Raw genomic sequence first — 20013 nt, 5'->3', positions numbered from 1 at the left:
TTCGCTGCTGAGTGGGCCTTGTACTGGCGCTGCTGGCCTCTGTGTTGCCGAGCTCGATGGGCCCGGAGTGCTGGTAGTCCGCTGCTGCCAGTGCGCCGAATTGGTTTTCCGCGAGTGGGAACTCCGGTTTGGAGCCCCGAGGTGCCGATCTCGCGGGCGAGGTTCCTGACCTGCCTGCAAGCTGCGAGGCGGGGATGACTTTTCTCTCTCTCCGGCTTGGGGACGAGGCCTGGCTGTTTGGGGGGATCTGGGGCCTGGAGGCCTTTCCTTGGTGGAAGCGTCCATCCTGCGGAGAGGCCTTGACCGGCTTCGGAGCAGGGTGGCGAGGTGGAAGTAATGGCTGGTTCGGTGGCAGTTGGGGGAACTGCTGTTGATAGTGATATTGGGAGAGGTTGTGCAACACTTGGTGCTGGTGAAGTTGGTGTTGCTGGAATTGTTGCATCTGGGCTTGCATTGCCCGCATGCACTGCATTAAGTCGTCCAACCGATTTTGGCTAGCTGCCAGGGGGATGGCGGTTGGTTCATTGAGGGTAGTTTCGATGGGGAGAGGAAAGGGGATGTTTGTGGCAGGTAGGTTTGCAGGCGCCACTGCTTGTGGCGTATTCAGATTGGGAATTCCGTCCACCGAGAGGGGGATGGTGAACTGTCCAACACACACCACGGGAACTTGAGGCTGTTCCCCGGTGGTGTTTGTCTCTATGCCGCGTCCGGCGTTGCTGGAGGAGGCCATGAGTATTGAGTTTTTCAAAGAAGAAGAAAGGGGTGTGAAAGTTTTGGAGGGAGGCCTTTCGAAGCATTCCCACAGACGGCGCCAATTAATGATGCACAATCCGGCCGATCTTAGCTGTCAACGATCTTGCCTCTGAACTGAGTGGCAGGGACCTGAAACGGAAGGAGAAGAGAAGCTCCGGGGAGAACCCGGCGTAAGGGCTCCGAAGCTCAAGTTAGAGTCTTTCAAAGGCAAGATAGACCAGATAGCGCAAAAGTTAGCATACCTCGTTCCTGGGGGGTAGGAGCCTTTTATAACCACCTCGCGCACTCACTTCCAGGCTTCCGTCAGATCGGGCATGATTACTTCTGAACCCCTGCCAGTTCGGTTGTCATTTCCTCTGGCCGGACAGAACCGCCACTGCTCCTTTTGTTGGAGCCGTCTCTGCGGCTAGTGACGACGGTCGCAGGTGGCGGTAGCAGGAGGCCGTTTGAAGTGTGGCTGTCAGGCGTCAGATCCCAAATCAGTCAGTTGCGTCGCCCTTGGATACGGATGTCCTCGATGTCGGGTACGTTTGGTCAGCCTGATGTTTCGGAAGCGAAGTGTTGGAGTGGCGAGCGAGGTGTCTTGAGTTCGGTTTGGAGTGTTCCGAGCTGCCATGGGCCAGCTCGGGTCAGCTTTGTGAGGCTTGGGGCCCAGTATAGTTCGTGCTCCTTGCAGGGAGCTCGGGTTCTCAGTAGGGAGTTCGCTCTTAATAGGGAGCTCGGGCTCCTAGTAGGGAGCTCGGACTCTTGGTAGGGAGCTCGGACTCAGTAGAGCGGTCGAGTTCGGGCTCGGTAGTGAGCTTGGACTTGCTTCCGATGTTCGCTTCGGGCGCTCTACTGTCCTGAGTTTGCTTGCCTTTGCCACGTGTCGGGTGATTACGAAGTCGGGCCAAATTTCCCTTCATCACTACCTTATACTCGACCATTTAATATAAAAGGGAAAGGCAGAAGTGAGTAGACATACAAACAACAATAATAGTAAAAGAAGTTCATGAATATTATTATTGTTTGAAAATTGACTAACGCTATTCTTATTGTTCGAGTCATCCGATGGAAAGTTATTGATAGGGGCGTATTAGTCAATTATCACAAACAATAGGAGTAGCTTGATTGTCAGAAACCCACCCGACCAGAGCCACCCATTGGTAGGGGCGGTTGGGCGATTGGCGGAGTAAGAGTGTAAGACCCACCCATTGGCCTGGCCACCCGGCCGCAATGTGAGCTATCTATCTGAATCTGGCGCAAGAGAAAAGATGATGAAATGAAGCCCCGTCAGGCCTGGCCCGTCCTGGCCCCAAGTCTTCTGTAAATGTAATCTCCTTTTCTTTTTGAGGATTTGCCTTTGCCATCATCCCCCCGGCCAGGTCACCTTCTCTCTCTCTTTCTTGTTTTGCCAAGGCAAGAGGATTCCGTAACCGCAAATAGAGAGACCTGGGTAGTCTTTCTCTAACATCATGGTTTGTTTTGTCTGCTCCAAGTCCAGGCCCAGGGGATGTCATGTCACCGCACGGAATCCACAGTGTTATGTTGCCATTGCAACTTCATATCATCCATCGTACAACTTTGGATCTTACTCCTTACCCCCCCTCCCCAATCATCTTTTTCTTCCAAGCCCACCCGCACCTCCGGGCAGTGTTAGCAGCTCATCAGTCATCAGTAGGACCCAGGACGAGTTCCTCTGCAGTCATTTCATCAAGTACCTGCGGCTTAGATCTGTTACACACAAAAGACACTTAAATTTGGGATTCCCTTCTCCGGCTAGGAGGTAGGACTTATTAAGTAGCTGAACCAATGGTCCCACTATCCACTTATCCAGCAAAACAATTCATCGTTCGTTTTCTTTGTCTACACCGCAACCGCAAGTTCTCTCAGCCACTTAGCAGAAATTTTGGAAAAAGCTAAGGGGAGAAGAATGGTCTATGATATCTTGCCATGTGCCCCTATGCCTACACACAATGGGGGAGTCGGGGACTCCCCAAGATCAATTTTGCTTTATCAATATCTGGCTAATCTCTATGACTGAGTTTGTTTTTGGTGTAAATATAATTTTACTCTCAGTCGATGTAAACTCCATTCACGGTAAAGTTTTATATCAATAATTGATACAAAAATAATATTAATATAATTTATGTAAATATTTCGTACATTTTCACTTTCTATGGTTCACTCATTGAAATTGATCGGTACTAAACTCTGTTAATGTACTTTTACATCAATAAATATTTATGTCAAAAACAAACTTAGCCTAAATTATAAATTACCCAAGACTTTTTCTCACTTGCTAGGAAGCAAATGGTTAAAGAATCAATCACCTCTTCATGGCCGAAAGTGAGGTTGGGTTGATTACCATACCTTTGGCATTTTAGTCACTCAGTTCAATCACTTCAACTGTTATCAAAAGGCCCCTTAGGCCTTAAGTTTCTTTATTTTTTTTATTTTTTGAAAGCCCCAAGTATCTCAATTCATAAATGGGCTTACTTCTGAAAAATTCAAGCCTAAGCCTAGTTACCATGTTCAACCAGTCAACCTCCATGTTGGAAGTTGCAACCAGTTCGGTCCATGTAACACCCAGCTCTCTTTCGGGAAAAACTTTGGTTGGCTGCTTTTTAATATTTTTTTTGGACTTTTGGTTGCTGCCTCGTTGGCAATATTCTAATTTCTAAAAGGCAAACAAGTTTAGACATCAGCTCGAAAAAATTGGCCAGGTTGCAGGCTTGGTGGTTAGCATGATAAAACTATCAAACTTCAAAAAAAACTCAGAACTAGTTTAATTAGTTATTCATCTTATTAGTTCACCTTTCAGATCACAGAATTCAAAACGTAAATCGGAAATGAGATGTCAATTGGTTCCATGGTCTAGTGGTTAGGACATTGGACTCTGAATCCAGTAACCTGAGTTCAAATCTCGGTGGAACCTTTTCATCTGTTTTCGATGATCATTTTAGTCATAAAAATTTATTGGATAAAATATAAAAACTTCCTCTGAAGTTTCAGAGAATCATGAAAAACTTTCTCCCTTTAATTTGACTTTAACAAAAACCTCCCTTAAATTTTTAAGAATTTGACACAAACCTTCCTTCCGTCACTTACCCAGACGGAAATCACATGAACTTACAAAATTACCCCTAATTAATTGTGAGGGCATCATTAAAATATTTTAAAATGTCAGAATTGCCCTTACTTGGCTAATCCCTCTTTTACACTTTGTTATAGGGATTTTTCAAATAAAACAAACCCTAATACCAATTGCAGCGGTGCCGGTGCTCGGAATGTTCCATTCACCGGAGAATAGTTTCCATTTTCCAGCAATTGTTCTTCATCGGCGACTGTTCTTGTCTGGTGAAATTTCTTTTGTTTCCGTTTTGAAGCTCATTTGTTGATCGACGAGTGTTCTTCACTGAGATAAAGCTTCATTGGCTGAAAGGTTAATGTTTCATAGGATTTTATTCAATTTTAAATGGATTTTTATTGGATTCAAATATTTTATTGTTTTGGATATGATTTATGCTCTTCATTTTCTTCCATGGTCATTCTTCTAATATTGGATTCGAATAAATCATTCTGCTAATACGATTTATGCTCTTCATTTCAAAGGTTAGTGTTTCATAGGATTTTATTGGATTCGATATTCTATTGGAGTTTATTCTTTTGTTTTAATTCACTGTCGCTTTTTAAGTTTCTATTGTTTGTGTATTAATCTCACGGCCAACATCTATATTACTCAGCATTCCAGAGTTACCTTGCACCATAAGCTACTAACTAGCATACCTCAAGAAATGATTTGACAAGAAAGTGAAGTCAGAAGAACTGCAAAACGAACCTGCATGTGCCCAACACCCCCAAAGAAAGAGAGAAGGGTTAGCAACAATTTAGATACAAGCTGCTTATATCCATTATGAACAATGTAAAATGTATAATGATTAATTGAAAGGATGACTTGTATTGACAAGACAAGTAACAACTTAAATAGATAACAGCAGAAGCTTGAACCAAACGTATTCTGAATAAAAAATGCATGCTCATTGCAAAGCTGTAAGGATAAAGCTTTTTCCATCATTATGACTAACAGTTTGCATGATAGAACCAGTATTTCCAACAATATTGGGTCAAAATTATTAGTGTAATTTATTTATGAAAATGATTATTAGTGCAATTTGAACTAGAGTAAATAGAATGGTTTTCCTTCGCTAAAATAAGCAAAAGTTTCACTTACAAATCTAGAGATCACAACAGTTGTTTAAACATTGCGCCTGAACAACATGGGGAATAAAGGAGTTTTTTTTTTTTTTGTATAAAATACTATGTACAGAGGGCCATACTTGTATATTTTTCTTCTCAGTTAATATATTTCATACTTTACTTCTCTTAAAAAAAACAGAGGGAATGATGGCATTCTTGATGCTGTCCTAAACAATTCTAAAGGTAGCAAGGCAAGCTAGGATGGTTATCTCTGTTGCTGTTAATTTGACATTTAATACAACCATGTTTAAAAGTTTCCTAGCAGCCATCCTTTTTAATCAGAATAGGACAATGATATCCCCATCCAGCATTCCAGAGTCTCTATTGTTTGGGTATTTAACTCTCACTTCTTTTGTTTAGTAGAAATGTTTCCTGTGTACAAATACTTTACTCAACAATACTGAGACAAATTCCTATGTACACACACTTTACCCAACAATATTGGTCTCCCACTTGTTTGATCATATACCCTTATTGGGAATAGCCTTATGTCAATGTTGTATCCATCCAAGACTAGAGACATGCTAGTCCACAGGTCAAACAATATATGTAAAAGACCCTAATAAATTAAGTGGATCAACCTTTACTTGACTAAGTTGCAGAGGGTAAGGCACCCTCAGTTGGATCAAGGGTCAGATAAATAAGTTGCATATTCCTTAGCTAGAGAAGGTGGAAGCGAAGAATAGCTATATCCAAGGCAGCCTTGAGGGGCTAACTGTAGAGGATTTTTTTCTCCTTTTCTACAGTTTTACAAACTCAACTATTGCAGCTCTGTCCTCAAGCAATAGAACATAGGAAGGTATAGGGGTGTCAATCGGACTGGATTTGGTCCAATTCGATCCAGTCCAATGTGAGTCCATTACAAATTGACCAGGTCCAAAATCCAATGAATATTTTTGACCATTCTGGACCGGTTCAATTCAATGTCTAGACCATCCAATCTGTTCAAATTTGTTTTAATTTAGATTGGTTTCAACCCAAACCCAGTCCATTGACACCTATATTACTATCTTATATGAATGGACTAGATATTGGCTTAATCCAACCCAATCCAAAATAAATTTATTACGGACGGACCATGTCCAATCCAATCTAATAAATATTTTGGTGTTTAGTTGCTTAAATTTACTTGTATTCACTTTTTTGTCATTGTCTCACATTCTCCTTTCTAGGTAAATGGAGTCTCATATTGAACGCCATGTTGATAATGAAGAGCTTGAAGTTATTCAAGATGTTGACTTAAATATGCGGTATGCCTAATGAACATGAAGATTATAATGAATGTAGGGAAGCAATGTTTGATTATGAGTTTAGTGAAGATGAGGATAATGATGGGGGTCATGGTGTTATTGAGGTTGATATTAATGAAGAGGATACTAGGATTCAAATAGAGGATGATAATGGCCTATCAGATTATGAACCTATATCAGAATATGAGAGCCTGGTAGACTCAGATGATGATGATGCAAGACATGCTCTTGAGGTATCATTAACATTGAAGTACCTAATTTGACAGGTTGGTATGTGTTTTCCCAGTATAAAAGAATTTAGGGCTGCCCTCAAAGAGCACATTATTGTAAATGAGTTTCAAATCAAGTATATAAAAAATGAAAAGTCTCATGTCACAGCTCAATGTGCATGGGAAGACTGCCCATGGCATATACATGCTTCACCACTACAAGATGGTCTCACCTATTGTATTAAGTCACTAATTCTGAGCATAATTGCTCGCATATATATCATAATAAACAAGCAACTGACACTTGGATTGCTGAAAAGATTAGAGAAAAGTTGCGCCAAAATCACCTTGGAAAGCAATTCACAAAGTTCTTCCGTTGTTCCTTGGCTGTGTTAGGTATGATGCTTGTTCAGGTAATTCTATTCGGTTTTGGGAGGACATTTGGGTTGGAGATCTCCCTTTGAAAGACATTTTTCCTTCATTGTACTCTGTTTCCTTGTATAAAAATGAGGTGATCTCAAAATTTCTTCCATCGAATTTATCCTTACCAACTTTGTCTTGGGATTTTGGTTTTCGTAGAGGATTAAGGGATGAGGAAATTGAGTGTTCGTCTACTCTTTTATGTTTCCTTGATAAGGTTTGGTTGGATCCCTCGAAACCTGATAAAAGGATTTGGGCCATTCACCCCAAAGGATCTTTTTCTTGTGGTTCCTTTTTCAAGTTCCTCTGCCAATCTCCCTCTCATCAGAGTTTCCCTTTCAAAGAAGTCTGGTGTAGGCCGGTCCCCCCCAAGGTTATGGCTTTGTGTTAGGAAGTGTGGCATGGTAAAGTAAACACGATGGACAACCTACAAAAGAGAAGACCCATCCTTTGTATTTCACCAAACTGGTGCATTCTTTGCAGATCTCATGGTGAGGGTTGTAATCATCTATTTTTATCTTGTAGTGTCACTGCAGAGCTCTAGGCTTGGCTTCTATGTTTGGGTCTAGTTGGGATATGCCAGTAGAAGTAAGCACAATCTTTAACCCTTCTTTCTTCTCTTGGCCCCATAAAAGAGGAAGGAAAATTTGGAGATGCTCACGAGCAGCATTGTTATGGACAGTATGGGAAGAAATGAATGCCAGAATCTTCCAAGAAAAAGGAAGAAGCAATCAAACTTTAAAGGATTGCATTTTGTCCAGGTCTTTACATTGGTTAAAGACTCTAGAATTATTTAACCATTTTACTTTTGCTGATTGTTGGAAGGATTGGAAGTTGGTAGCAAGTTGTTCCTCCTACAAGGGAAGGGCAATGACTAGTTGGGTCCCCCCCTCCTCTTGGTTCTTTGAAGATGAATTTTGATGGGAGTAGCCAGGGTAACCTAGGTCCCTCTGGGATGGGAGGTGTACTGAGGAATGAGGCTGGAGAGGTTGTCTTAATCTACTTTGGACCTTTAGGAGTTGGGAACTCTATCTGGGCAGAACTGCTAGCTGCAATACAAGGAATACTTCTTGCAAAAGAAGTGGGCGTGAAGCAGCTTCTGATTGAAGGAGACTCTAAGACAGTGGTGGACTAGTTAAATAATCCAGAGGATGTCACTTGGGGTTACAAAAATGAGTTAAAAAAATTCAAATGGCTGACAAGAAATATGTCTATAACAGTACAATGGGTTGGGAGATTAGCTAATGCTTTTGCTGATGTCTTGGCAAAACAAGGGATAAATAGGGAAACATTGTTCTAAGCACAATTGTAACTATTGTTTTAATTTCAACATCATGTTTCCTTTGTTGTAGTTTGTGTATTTTCTGTTTGGAGAGGCTGCTCCTCGCGCCTCTAAGGGGATCTTGTATCTATTCATTATTTTAATGGAATTGATGTTATTTATCAAAAAAAAAAGTTGCGCCAAAATCCCACTTGGAAGATAGAATCCATAATTATGGAATTGAGAGAAAAGTATGATATAGAAGTTCCAAGGAGCAAGGTATATAGAGCAATGCCAAAGGCAATGAAACAAGCTGAACGGTGCCACAAAGCATGGATGGTTAAGTTACCTAACTATTGTGAAGCAATATTGAAAAAAAACCCATGAAGTATTGCTAGAATATGTGTGGATAGGCCTACTCCCAACTCACCTCCCATTTTGCAAAGAGTGTTTGTTTGCTATGATGCAATGAAAAGAGGAGCATTGGTTGGATGTAGGAGATTGGTGGGTTTGGATGGTTGTCACTTGAAGGGGCCATATGGTGGAACTTTGCTTGTTGTTGTTTGCTTGGATGGCAATAATGGCATTTTTCCGGTTGGAATTTCCATTGTTGAGGTTGAAGTTAGGCTTATTTGGACTTGGTTTTTGCAACAACTAAAATATGCTCTTGATATTACAAATGATGGCCATGGATGGTGCTTCATGTTAGATTGACAAAAGGTTAAGTGGTTTAATTTGTTTTTTTTCTTTTAAGGTTGAAGATATGATTATGTGTTTATTAAAAATTACTTTTTTTTATTGAATAGGGTCTTGTTGATGCTGTACATGATGTAATGCCCAATGCAGATCATAGGTTCTGTGTTCGACACATGTATTCTAATTTTAAAACAGTACACAAAGGTATTGCACTATGAAATGTGTTTTGGGAGGCTACAAGGGCATACACAGTGCAAGATTTCACTAGTGCATTGTTAAAGATGAAGGCCCTAAGCCAATCCACATGGGAGTGGGTAAAGGACATTCCTCCAAAAACATGGAATCGGCATGCTTTCAACCCTAGTACAAAAAGTGATGATTTGACAAATAATATGTCAGAGTCATTTAATAAATGGGTTATGGATGCCAGGTTCAAAGCTATTGTTCCTCTCCTAGAATACATTCGGCGTAAATGGATGAGTAAAATTAAATCTAGACATGATAAAGCATTAAAGGACACAAATGTTCTTTTACCAAAAGTTGTTAGGTTGGTTGAGAAGCAAAGACGACTTGCTAGGTATTTATTTAATTAGTTGCTAGTTGTTTTCGTATAATCTTTTTTTTTTCTTTGTTTACTCACCTTACATTAATTGTTGAATTGAAGGAATTGCCAAGTCTTGAGGTCCAGGGAGTTGGAGTATGAGGTGCAATATAATGGCATTTGGGAGAGTGTTTAATTATAGCATTCTTCTTGTAGTTGTCAGGTTTGGGACATTAGTGGTATTCCTTGCAAGCATGCAATGGCCGTGGTGATCCATAGGCGAGAAAGAATTGAAGATTATTTCAATGAATGCTGGAAAAGGGAAAAATATTTGGCAGCCTATACACCAACAATTCACCCTATACCGGGTCAAAAATATTGGCCGGAAAGTTCTTTGGGATCTCAATGAAGCACCGCCATTAAAGAGACAGCCAGGAAAACCAAGAGTTGCTAGAAAAAGGGCACTGGATGAAGAGCCATTAGCAAGGTAACCTCTATTCCAGCGTAGGAGAGTCAAATGTTCTAAATGCAAAATTTATGGACACAATGTAAGAGGTTGTCAAGGGCCAGCACCAAGGAACAGAGGAAGCAGTTTTGGAATGGCAAGTGGGAGTGGTTCATTTGCCCAATCACAACAACAAGCACATAATTTGCAGGTCCTATTAATATACCAAACTTGAGATGCATTAATTGTAGGTGGGAAGAGTAAGTAATGGTGGGAGAGCGTCTAGCAAAGCTATGAGGTCCCAAAGCCAACCTCAAGGTGTAGGAGAAAACATTGTTTTAGAGGTAGTAAACCAATACGTATGATATTTATGTACTATTCTTCATCTCAAGTTGCACATATATGCTATGATATTTATATACTAACAATCTTCATATTTCTGAGAAGTCACTAGAGAAGTCCATCCATCCATAAACAATACTTAAGCAAAAGAGTTAAGTAAACAATACTTTTGTTATTAATATCATTTGAAATATATCTAGTAACAATTCTGTTTTTGTAGGAAACCAATAGAGTTAAGTGAACATTTACCAGTAGCCATACTGACATATTTGAAATACCTCCAATAACAACACTGTTTTTGTTGTACATGTTCCTATAACCAAGAAAAATTAAGTTATTGCTATATAAATAAGTTCTCTTGGTCTTTAGACCCACTCAATAACAATACTGGAGTCCTGATGTTACATGGAAGCAAAAGAAAAATTTATGGAGCAAACCGTTTTCTCCCAGTTATGAACAAAGTTTTCTCAAGCATTTCCAGTTTTGGTCAATTTGAGCCATTTGATGGTTATTTTATAGTTAAAGTCCTTGTTTCAGCTCCACTATGGGTTACCTATAGGTTTGTCTTACTTTTGAGGCAATTAGAATTTTTTTTGGGTTAATTTTTAACTCTTAATTGGAAGTAGAGCCAATTCTCCATATGTTGGGTCTATAAATGGCCATTGCTCTGGGGTATTCAAAATTCACTTATTGATAGCCATACTTGAGCAAAAGGGTAGCACTTACTGTAATTTTCATGTTTAAGTTCCTATAAAAAAGACTTGGTCTAACTCTTCAATCACTAATGACAGGAACATGTACAACCTCAAGCTACACCATTGTATTTCGGATCTGTGGAGATCCAAAATCATCAAGTTGAAAGACTTTTTAGTTTACAGGGACAGGAGCAGCCGAGCAGTCAAGAGCTACACTTATCCCAACCATGAATTGGGATTTTACAATATTTTCAAGTATATAAGTTTCTACAGGAAATCATCTTGATTACTTTTTTTTGTTTTTTGGTTTAGGCTACTTGTTTTTGTTTGGACTGAGAAAGAAACAAAACATTGACTGTAGGTGATGGAGATATCCATTTGAGTTTATAATATGATTTTTTATGTGATAAAAAAAGTGAAAAAAGAAAAATCCTTTAGATGTATTAGTTAGTTGTTAGTGGGCTACTTGCTGGCCATGGCCTTAGTTTGTATTTGTATTTGGTACTTCTTATGTCTTTAGTGCAACCAAATATGCACTAATTTGAATGCATATGTAAGTGCAAATAATTATGGATGAATTGGACTTGATCCAAGCAAGAAGGGCAATAGGCTTTATAAAGCCTTTGCTTGAAAAGCACTCATTTTTATCTTGCACAGTTATATCCCCAACTCGTAATGTTATTTTAATGAAAAGCACCCATTGTTGTATAATAATTCTAATGCATGGCTATGGATTCAACATAAAAACCATTTTGGATTACTTTTGACGTAATGCATGGCTATGGAATTAATCATAAAGCAACTGAACAATAATTTTCTATGGAACTTTTGATGCAATGCTTGAAGCACCTCATATTCGAACAAGCAGTCCAAAATTCTAGAATGTTTAAATTTCCCCTCTTAAGTCCTGCGGTCCATGTTGCTAATGTCCTATCAACGTATTAAACCAAGATGAGATTGTGTCTTACTGTTTTGACCTGTTCACAAACTATTCTGAAGAGAAACCTTCCTAGAACAAGCTTCCAATTTAAGTCAAAATTTTCTTACACATGAATAAGTAACTATTGTTTGAACTAGAAATGGAAAATAAATCCCATGTGTAGATGATAAACCATTTCTGCTATTTGACCAAAAAGAAAAGGAGCCTCAACCAGAGCATTCCATTAGCACATATAGTTGCTGCTTTAATGTGTTTTGATAAGAAAAAAACCCACTTGCACTTATCTATCTATACACATTTCCTTGGAACTAGATCTGAATTGGGTTGGCAAAGCCCTTGACTATATAGCCTGGGTTTAGTTCATGCTAAGTTTGCTTGTTTTTTAATGGAAGATCAAAATGAGTTGTTTAGAAGCCATGTAAAAAGAAAAGTATTTCATAAGTCTTTCACATCAATTTGACCATAAGTTCATTTGTCAAAATGAAGCAACTATTGAATATTGACAAGTTTGATGAGTTTAATTGGAATTCCAAAGAGATTTGATTTCACCTATTTAAACAATTTCCTCCCTGTGACTCCATTTTGGATGGTGAACTGAGTTATAATGTTACCAACCTGAAATGATTTAATTCCGTGCAATGTCATAAATCATAATGCCTCTTATTATGTTCCTGAAAACTTCCCTATAAAATTGTAATACTCTATTTTCCTTTCCTTGGTTTGAATTTCTTGAGCAGGTCCTCCTCTAACATGTTTCCTACTTTCCCTTACATGTTTGGTCCATGAATAAGTTGATTAAGAAATCAACAAGTTGATTCATTCAGCAATTCACCCTTAAATCAGAGAGATGAGCATGGGTATGTAAAGTATCTTGAAGATAATAAATGAGATCTATTAGACTACCAAAAATATCTTTTCCAAAGAGAGGATGTGTGCAGGGGAAAACATTTAATCCTTATAATACAACACTTTGTGCTTATAATTGCCTTCCTTATAAGCAATTTATGATGAAGGGGAAAACATTTAATCCTTATAATTGCCTTCCTAGAAGTGAAGTTTATATACAAATGTCTTACAATGATGCATTTAAATAGAAGAATGTTTTGGAAACCTGTGTAGAAAATTCAGGGACTGTTTTGGCACTAGAAATATATAGCACTTTGTGCTTTATGATATTTTATCGTTTATATTATCATCTCTCCTTGAACTTTTATTGTTGGAAAACCAAGATTTTTTTTCTTAATATGAGACAAAAATCTGACTTAGTTGAGTGGAGTGGCAAATCACCCCAAGTCTTGGTTTTCCATATATAACATATTACAAGTGTAAAAAATCAATATAAAGAAGAAAAATATGTCTAAGTGGTAAAAGGGTTAGGTGCCCTAAAATTATTCTTATTTCTACTTGATAAAAAAAAAAAAGAGAGCAAAAGATACAAGTTCAAAAATTGTTTGCTCATCCTTAGGGGAAGGTGATCCCAAGAATCTCTTGAGAAAACTCTTGCTTTTCTTGTTACAATGATTGATATGCACAGGTAATCATCCTAGGCAAGAAGTAAATTCATTGGTGATGGACCAAGCATAACTGTAGATGATGAACCCTCATTCCCATTAGGCACGAGCTCCTTGACTTAGATGGTGCGGGTTCAGCATAGCTTCCTTGACTGGTTTGGTTGAGACTGAGTCATATTTGCCACTTGTATCATCCTTAATGTATGAGCTACTGCATTCCCCATTTTCCCAAGCATCGAATGTTGCTTCTTGATGATTCGGGATCCCCACAGATCCGAAATACAATGGTGCAGCTTGAGGTTGCACATGTTCCTGTCATCAGTGATTGAAGAGTTAGATCAAGTCATTTTTTATGGGAACTTAAAAATGAAAATTACCGTTTTGCTTAAGTATGGCTATCAGTACATGTTCTTATTGTGGAGGCTGAGAGCTTAGCTAGGAGGGGAGTGGGAAGGATATTTTATTTGCACGATGATAACTATATACCTTCCTATGTTATATTGCTTGAGGACAGAGCTGCAATGGTTGAGTTTGTAAAACTGTATAAAAAGAAGAAAAAAAATCCTTGCAAATGGGTCAAAGGAAAGTACCAATACATCATTCCCCATATGAAAACCCTACAGTTAGCCCCTCAACGCTGGCTTGGATATATCTATTCTTGGTTTCCACCTTCTCTAGCTAAGGAATCTGCAACTTATTTATCTGACCCTTGATCCAACTAAGGCGCCTTGCTCGGGGGTGTACCTTTTAAAACACTGGTCCTGACCACTCCCCCAATAAGGCTATCCCCAATAAAGGTACATGATCAAACAAGTGGGAGACCAGTATTGTTGGGTAAAGTGTTTTGGTAAAATTTGTATGCATAGGAACTCATCTCAGTATTGTTGGGTAAAGTATCTGTACACAGGAAACATTTCTATTAAACAAAAGAAGTGAGAGTTAATAATACCCAAACAATGCTGGATGGAGATATCATTGTCCTATTCTGATTAAAAAGGAAGGCTGCCAGGAAACTTTTAAACATGGTTGTATTGTATTAAATGTCAAATTAACAATAACAGAGATAACCATCCTGGCTTGCCTTGCTACCTTTAGAATGATTTAGGACAGCATCAAGAATGCCATCATTCCCTTTATTTTTTTCTTAAGAGAAGTATGAAATGTATTAACTGAGAAGAAAAATATACAAGTATGGCGCTCTGTACAAAGTATTTTATACAAAAAACTCATTTATTCCCTATGTTGTTCAGGCCCAATGTTTTTAAGAAACTTTTGTGATCTCTAGATTTGAAAGTGAAACTTTGCTTACTTTAACGAAGGAAAACCATTCTATTTACTCTAGTTGAAATTGCACTAATAATTATTTTCGTAAATAAATTACATTAATAATTTTGACCCAAGATTGCTGGAAATACCGGTTCTATCATGAGAACTGTTGGTCATAATAAAGCTTTCAATGGGCATGCATGTTTTATTTAGAATATGTTTGGTTCAAGCTTCTGCTATTATCTATTGTTACTTGTCTTGTCAATACAAGTCATCCTTTCAATTAATCATTATACACATTACATTGTTCATACGTTTCGTCGTGACAGTTAATACACAAACAATATAAACTAAAAAAAATGACAGTGAATTCAAAAAAGAATAAACTCTAATAGAATATCGAATCCAATAAAATCCTATGAAACAAAGAGCATAAATTGTATTAAAAGAACGATTTATTCGAATCCAATATTAGAAGAATGACAATGGAAGAAAACGAAGAGCATAAATCATATTCAACACAATAAAATATTCGGATCCAATAAAAATCCATTTAAAACTGAATAAAATCCTATGAAACACTAACCTTTTTGCCAATGAAGCTTTATCTCAATGAAGAACACTCGCTGATAAACAAATGGGCTTCAAAATGGAAACAAAAGAAATTTCACCAGACAAGAACAGTCGCCGATGAAGAACAATTGCTGGAAAATGGTAACTATTATTAGACGAATGGAATACTCTGAGCACCGGCACCGCTGCAAGTGGTATTAGGTTTTTTTATTTGAAAAATCCCTATAAAACAAATTGTAAAAAGAGAGATTAACCGAGTAAGGGCAATTCTGACATTTTAAAAATATTTTAATGATGCCCTCACAATTAGTTAGGGGCAATTTTGTAAGTTCATGGGATTTCCGTCTGGGTCAGTGACGGAAGGAAGTTTTTTGTCAAATTCTGTAAAAGTTTAGGGGAGGTTTTTGTTAAAGTCAAACTTCAGGGGAGGTTTTTTTGATTGTCAGAAACTTTAGGGGAAGTTTTTGTATTTTACCTAAATTTGTTATTAAAAGAATTATTTTTGTCACTTGAAAGTTATTTATCCACCAAAGAGATGGATAAGTGTTTAAGTATACCCATGAAAATAAACTTTTACTGATCCCTGCATAAATATGAAACAAGAACATGTATTTCTTGGTCAATAAGAATTAAAATCCTATTGACCAACTTTTCTCTCTCTCAAAATCCAAATAAAAAAACGGCCCCTAAGGCTCATCAGAGATGAAAAAAATCTTAAGTTGCACGAGAATAAAATAACATTGACTACAAGAATTGGACTCTCGACCTACACTTTCATCGCATATTACTTACAAGGGGTTAAATTATATGTAGATGGGTCTGATTTTAAATAGTTAAATACAGCAGCATAAGATATCATCTTACTGATGAAAATGATAGGGTGATCGTAGCTTTAGGTCCGGTCTGCAGAGCTGCAAATATTAGAGAATCAGAATGGCAAATTGTCATACAAGGTTTGACCGTGGCACAACATCTCAGGTTACACAGTGGTGTTGTTTTCTGACAAAGACAAAGTGATAGCTATTTTACACCTTTGTTCATATAAATAGAGTGTAACTTTCATTTATCTAGTGCATACTCCACCTACTAATGTAAATAAAGTAGGAATTTGGATTTAGGGGTGGCCATGAGTCGAGTTTTTCATAAGTTATTTGAGTTTGGTTTGTGAAAAGTTCAATTCAGATCGATTTAAATCGAGCCAAATTCGAACTTGCCAACTTTTTAACCGAGCTAAGTTCAAGTTCAAGTCTCTAACCCAAATTGAGCTCGAGCTGAAATAGCTAAGCATTCGACTTGAATCCACCCCAACCTAGATTACTAATTTCCAAGTCATGGTATGGATGTATAAAAATTCACCAAGTTGATGAATGAATGAATGCTTATATTTTGATAAAAAAAATCAAATTCTTCTTGCTCCCCACACGTGACATAAGTTTCTCTTTTGTTATATTCATTGAGAATAGTTTGATTTGAGTGATTAAACCACCATGGATCATTTTCCACAATCTTTGTGGAATCTTGGTCTTTCATATCCAGGATCCTTACAATACCACCATCCTCTCTAACTATGATTGATTTGTAGGCTGACTTCATGGAATAATTGCCAACAAAACGTTAAAAGAAATTGGACCAACCCCAACTTAATTGGATTCCAATCCAACTTGACAAAGCTCAAAGAAATTTCCTCTGGAACAATGCTAGAGGTAAAAAGCTCATCCACCTTATGAATTGGAAAAAAGTTTGCACCTCAAAGAGCTGGTGAGGTCTGGGGTTAAGGAATCTTAGATGGATTAATGAAGCGAGTCTGGCTAAATTGGGATGGAAAATTCTCAATGAGGAGGTTAATTTGTGGGTTACAATGGTGAAGGGTAAATACCTCAATAAGGAGAACTTTTGGGAGGCAAGAAAAAGGAAAGGAGTGTCTTGGGCTTGGAAGGGCATCTTGAGTGCTAGTGACCTGAGGAAAGGTCTTAAATGGGAAGTTGGTAATGGCGATTCTATTAAATTTTGGACTGGTAATTAGGTTGGAAAGAATTCTCTTGCTGATTACTTGGCCCCTTTGCAATGCTCTAATGATAATAAGTTGGTGTGTGAATTCATTGGTAAAGATAGAGGAGTATGAAAGGAGTGCTAAATTAGAAATTTAGTCCCTCTAAATATTTGGAATAAAACCAAAGCGATTTTTATTCTCATGAGTCCTAGAGAAGATAAAATGATTTGGGGTTTGAACGCAAATGGCTTTTGCACCATGAAATTGACTTACAAGCTTAAATGTGAGGATGGATCTTGGAAAACAAACACAATCAGTTGGACTTCAACTGTGTGGAGCCTTAAAATCTCTCTAAAGATAAAAGGGTTCATGTACATGTTAAAAATTAGATTACCTGTGAAGGATATTCTAAAAAAGAAAGGGTATGATATTGATGGTGATTGTTGTAGATGTGGCATGGAAGAAAATACCAATCATGTTTTCCTTGAATGCAATGCTTCTAAACAAATTTGGAATAACTTAAATTTGAATATTGGGAGTCCTAATGGCAATAACATTGAAATTGGCAAATGGTGGACTGGAATACATAAGAAAGATTTAATTGAAAAGGGCCAATTAAAAGAAAGGTGTGCCTTTGTTCTTTGGCAAATCTGGAAAAATAGAAATCAAAATACTTATAGTAATAAAGAAGAGGACCCCTCCCCCCCCCCCCCCCCCCCCCCTCAAATTGTGTTAGATAGAGCTTTGTGGGCTTTCTTTGAATATGAGGAGTTCCTTGAAAAGTCGAGTAACATCAAAGATTTAAGGAGTTGGAAAGCCATCTATGGGATCCCTCCGAACCCTAGAGAAATTAAAATTAATTTCAGTGCATCTTGTCACAGTAATGGTGGGTGTTCTGTGGTTGCCATCACAAGGAACCATCTGGGTAAGGTTTTGGACTTCAAAGGTTACTTCTTAGGCACATCCACGATTAATTCTGCTGAAGTGTGTGCTGTGGGAAACTCACAACTTGGCAACCAACTTTTGCAACCACCCAATCATCATTGAAGGGGATTCGAATCTAATCATTGGCTGTCTCAAAGGTTTGTCTTCTCCTCCTTGGAACCTAAGGAATATCATTTCAGACTACTTGTAGATGAAGGACAAGATGAGAGTGGAGTCAGTTTCAAGCACGTATACAAGGACGCGAACCAAGCGGTGGACTAGATTGCAAAAAAGAGTTTTTTCTTCTTTTGATGGGTCGATATCTTTTGATCCTTGTAATCCCCCTAAAGATCTTTCTTTAATTTGTTTGAGTGATGTTTGGGGGCATGCTACCCCTGACTTGTGTAGCACCTCTTGTTTCTATAACAAAAAAAAAAAAAAATCCTACATCTAAATTATCCAATCCCAAGTCTCTGGCACAAAGCAATAGGAGACTTTACTATCAAGCCAGTAGGAACCATTCTCTCTCTCTCATCACTATAATAGATTCATGACTTGTAGACTTTGAAGGATTGATCATTTGATAAGACTTGGGTTGCATTTGGCATTCCTTATTTTAAGGATTTATCTCCTTTTTATAATTAAAATGCCCCTATGAACACTGAGTTTTTAACAACAAAAATGAGATGAGTCCTTAAAATAAGGAATGCCAAATGCAACCTTAACTAAGTAGAGCACAACCTAACTTAGGCTTAAACCCGAACTAACTGCATGTTTTATCTATGGCCAAACAAAGACCAAACATACATTGATTTTATAATTTATCTAGAAACTTCCGATGCTATGATTAATGTATTTGGGATTGGGACTTGGGAAGACAACTCCTAATATCATGGGCCACTTCCCTTGGCATTATTTCAGGTTGAGTTTGTCTTCAATGCAAGTTTGGACTAAATGTAAATTTTGCACCCTTTCAGTTTTTCATCTACTCATTTGTGGCTATGATTTGACTCTTGATTGATGCATAATATACATTTAGGCTCAGTTTGGAAGGAGTATAAACACAAATATGTATAGTGTGAATATATACAAAATAATACAAAATACTAGGTTTTGCACTCTACATATTTGTATTTGTACTCCTTCCAAAGTGAGCTTTAGTAGTGCAAACATCTAAAATCTAATGCAAATTTTGTACAAGTTCCTCCTACCTTAATTCTCTCATATAAAGTGAGGATTAGATCATGATCCAGTTTACACCACTTTGTACCTTTAGGGGTGTTCATGATCTAGTTTGGTTAGGTTTGGAGAAGATCTCATACCAAATCAGTAAATTATAGTCTAAGAATTTCTTAGACCAAACTAAACTATTTTAGAATAAAAACCAAACTAGACCAAACTGTTATAGAATGGTTTGGGTCATTCTATTGGGCTTAACCCAATTAGAAAGCCCAAATAACATGCATACCTATATAAATAACAAATATAATTCGAATATCAAATTGAAGTGTTAACAAGTGCCATCTATTACTATTACATGAATTACATTCACACTTTATCAAACATAATCTCCTTGGGAATCAAATTATTGGTTAAAAATTGAAGCAAACAATATCAATGTATGAAATACTTGTATAGTTAAGAGCTATGAAATATTTCTTACCAAAAGAGTGAAATATACTTGAGTGTTAAATGAATACATATGTACATATATACATATATATTTATTATATACATTAATAAATATATTAATAATAATTCAGTTTATGGTTTGATTCGATTTTTGAAATTCAAAAAAAAATCATTTTTAAGTTTAAACAGACCACACCACTAGGGGTGTCAATGGTATTCGAAAATCCGATTTCGAATTCAAGATTTGACATAATCGAATCGAATTTGGATATCCTATTCATACCAATTAGCTAATTGGATTTGAATTCATATATGACCTAATTTGA

At 37.6% G+C, this 20013-nt stretch overlaps 1 non-coding gene across 1 annotated transcript; it reads left to right on the top strand.

The window, feature by feature from the left end:
• The first annotated feature begins 3598 nt into the window (after positions 1–3598).
• Positions 3599–3670, top strand: TRNAQ-CUG (transfer RNA glutamine (anticodon CUG)). The gene has a single exon. It is a non-coding gene; the product is annotated as a tRNA-Gln (tRNA).
• Positions 3671–20013: the final 16343 nt, after the last annotated feature.

The sequence above is a fragment of the Nelumbo nucifera genome, chromosome 1, assembly GCF_055504915.1.
Source record: "Nelumbo nucifera cultivar China Antique chromosome 1, China Antique-T2T, whole genome shotgun sequence".
NCBI classification, from domain to species: domain Eukaryota; kingdom Viridiplantae; phylum Streptophyta; class Magnoliopsida; order Proteales; family Nelumbonaceae; genus Nelumbo; species Nelumbo nucifera.
Note: the sequence above shows the minus strand (reverse complement) of the source record. Positions and strands in the feature narration are given on the sequence as shown.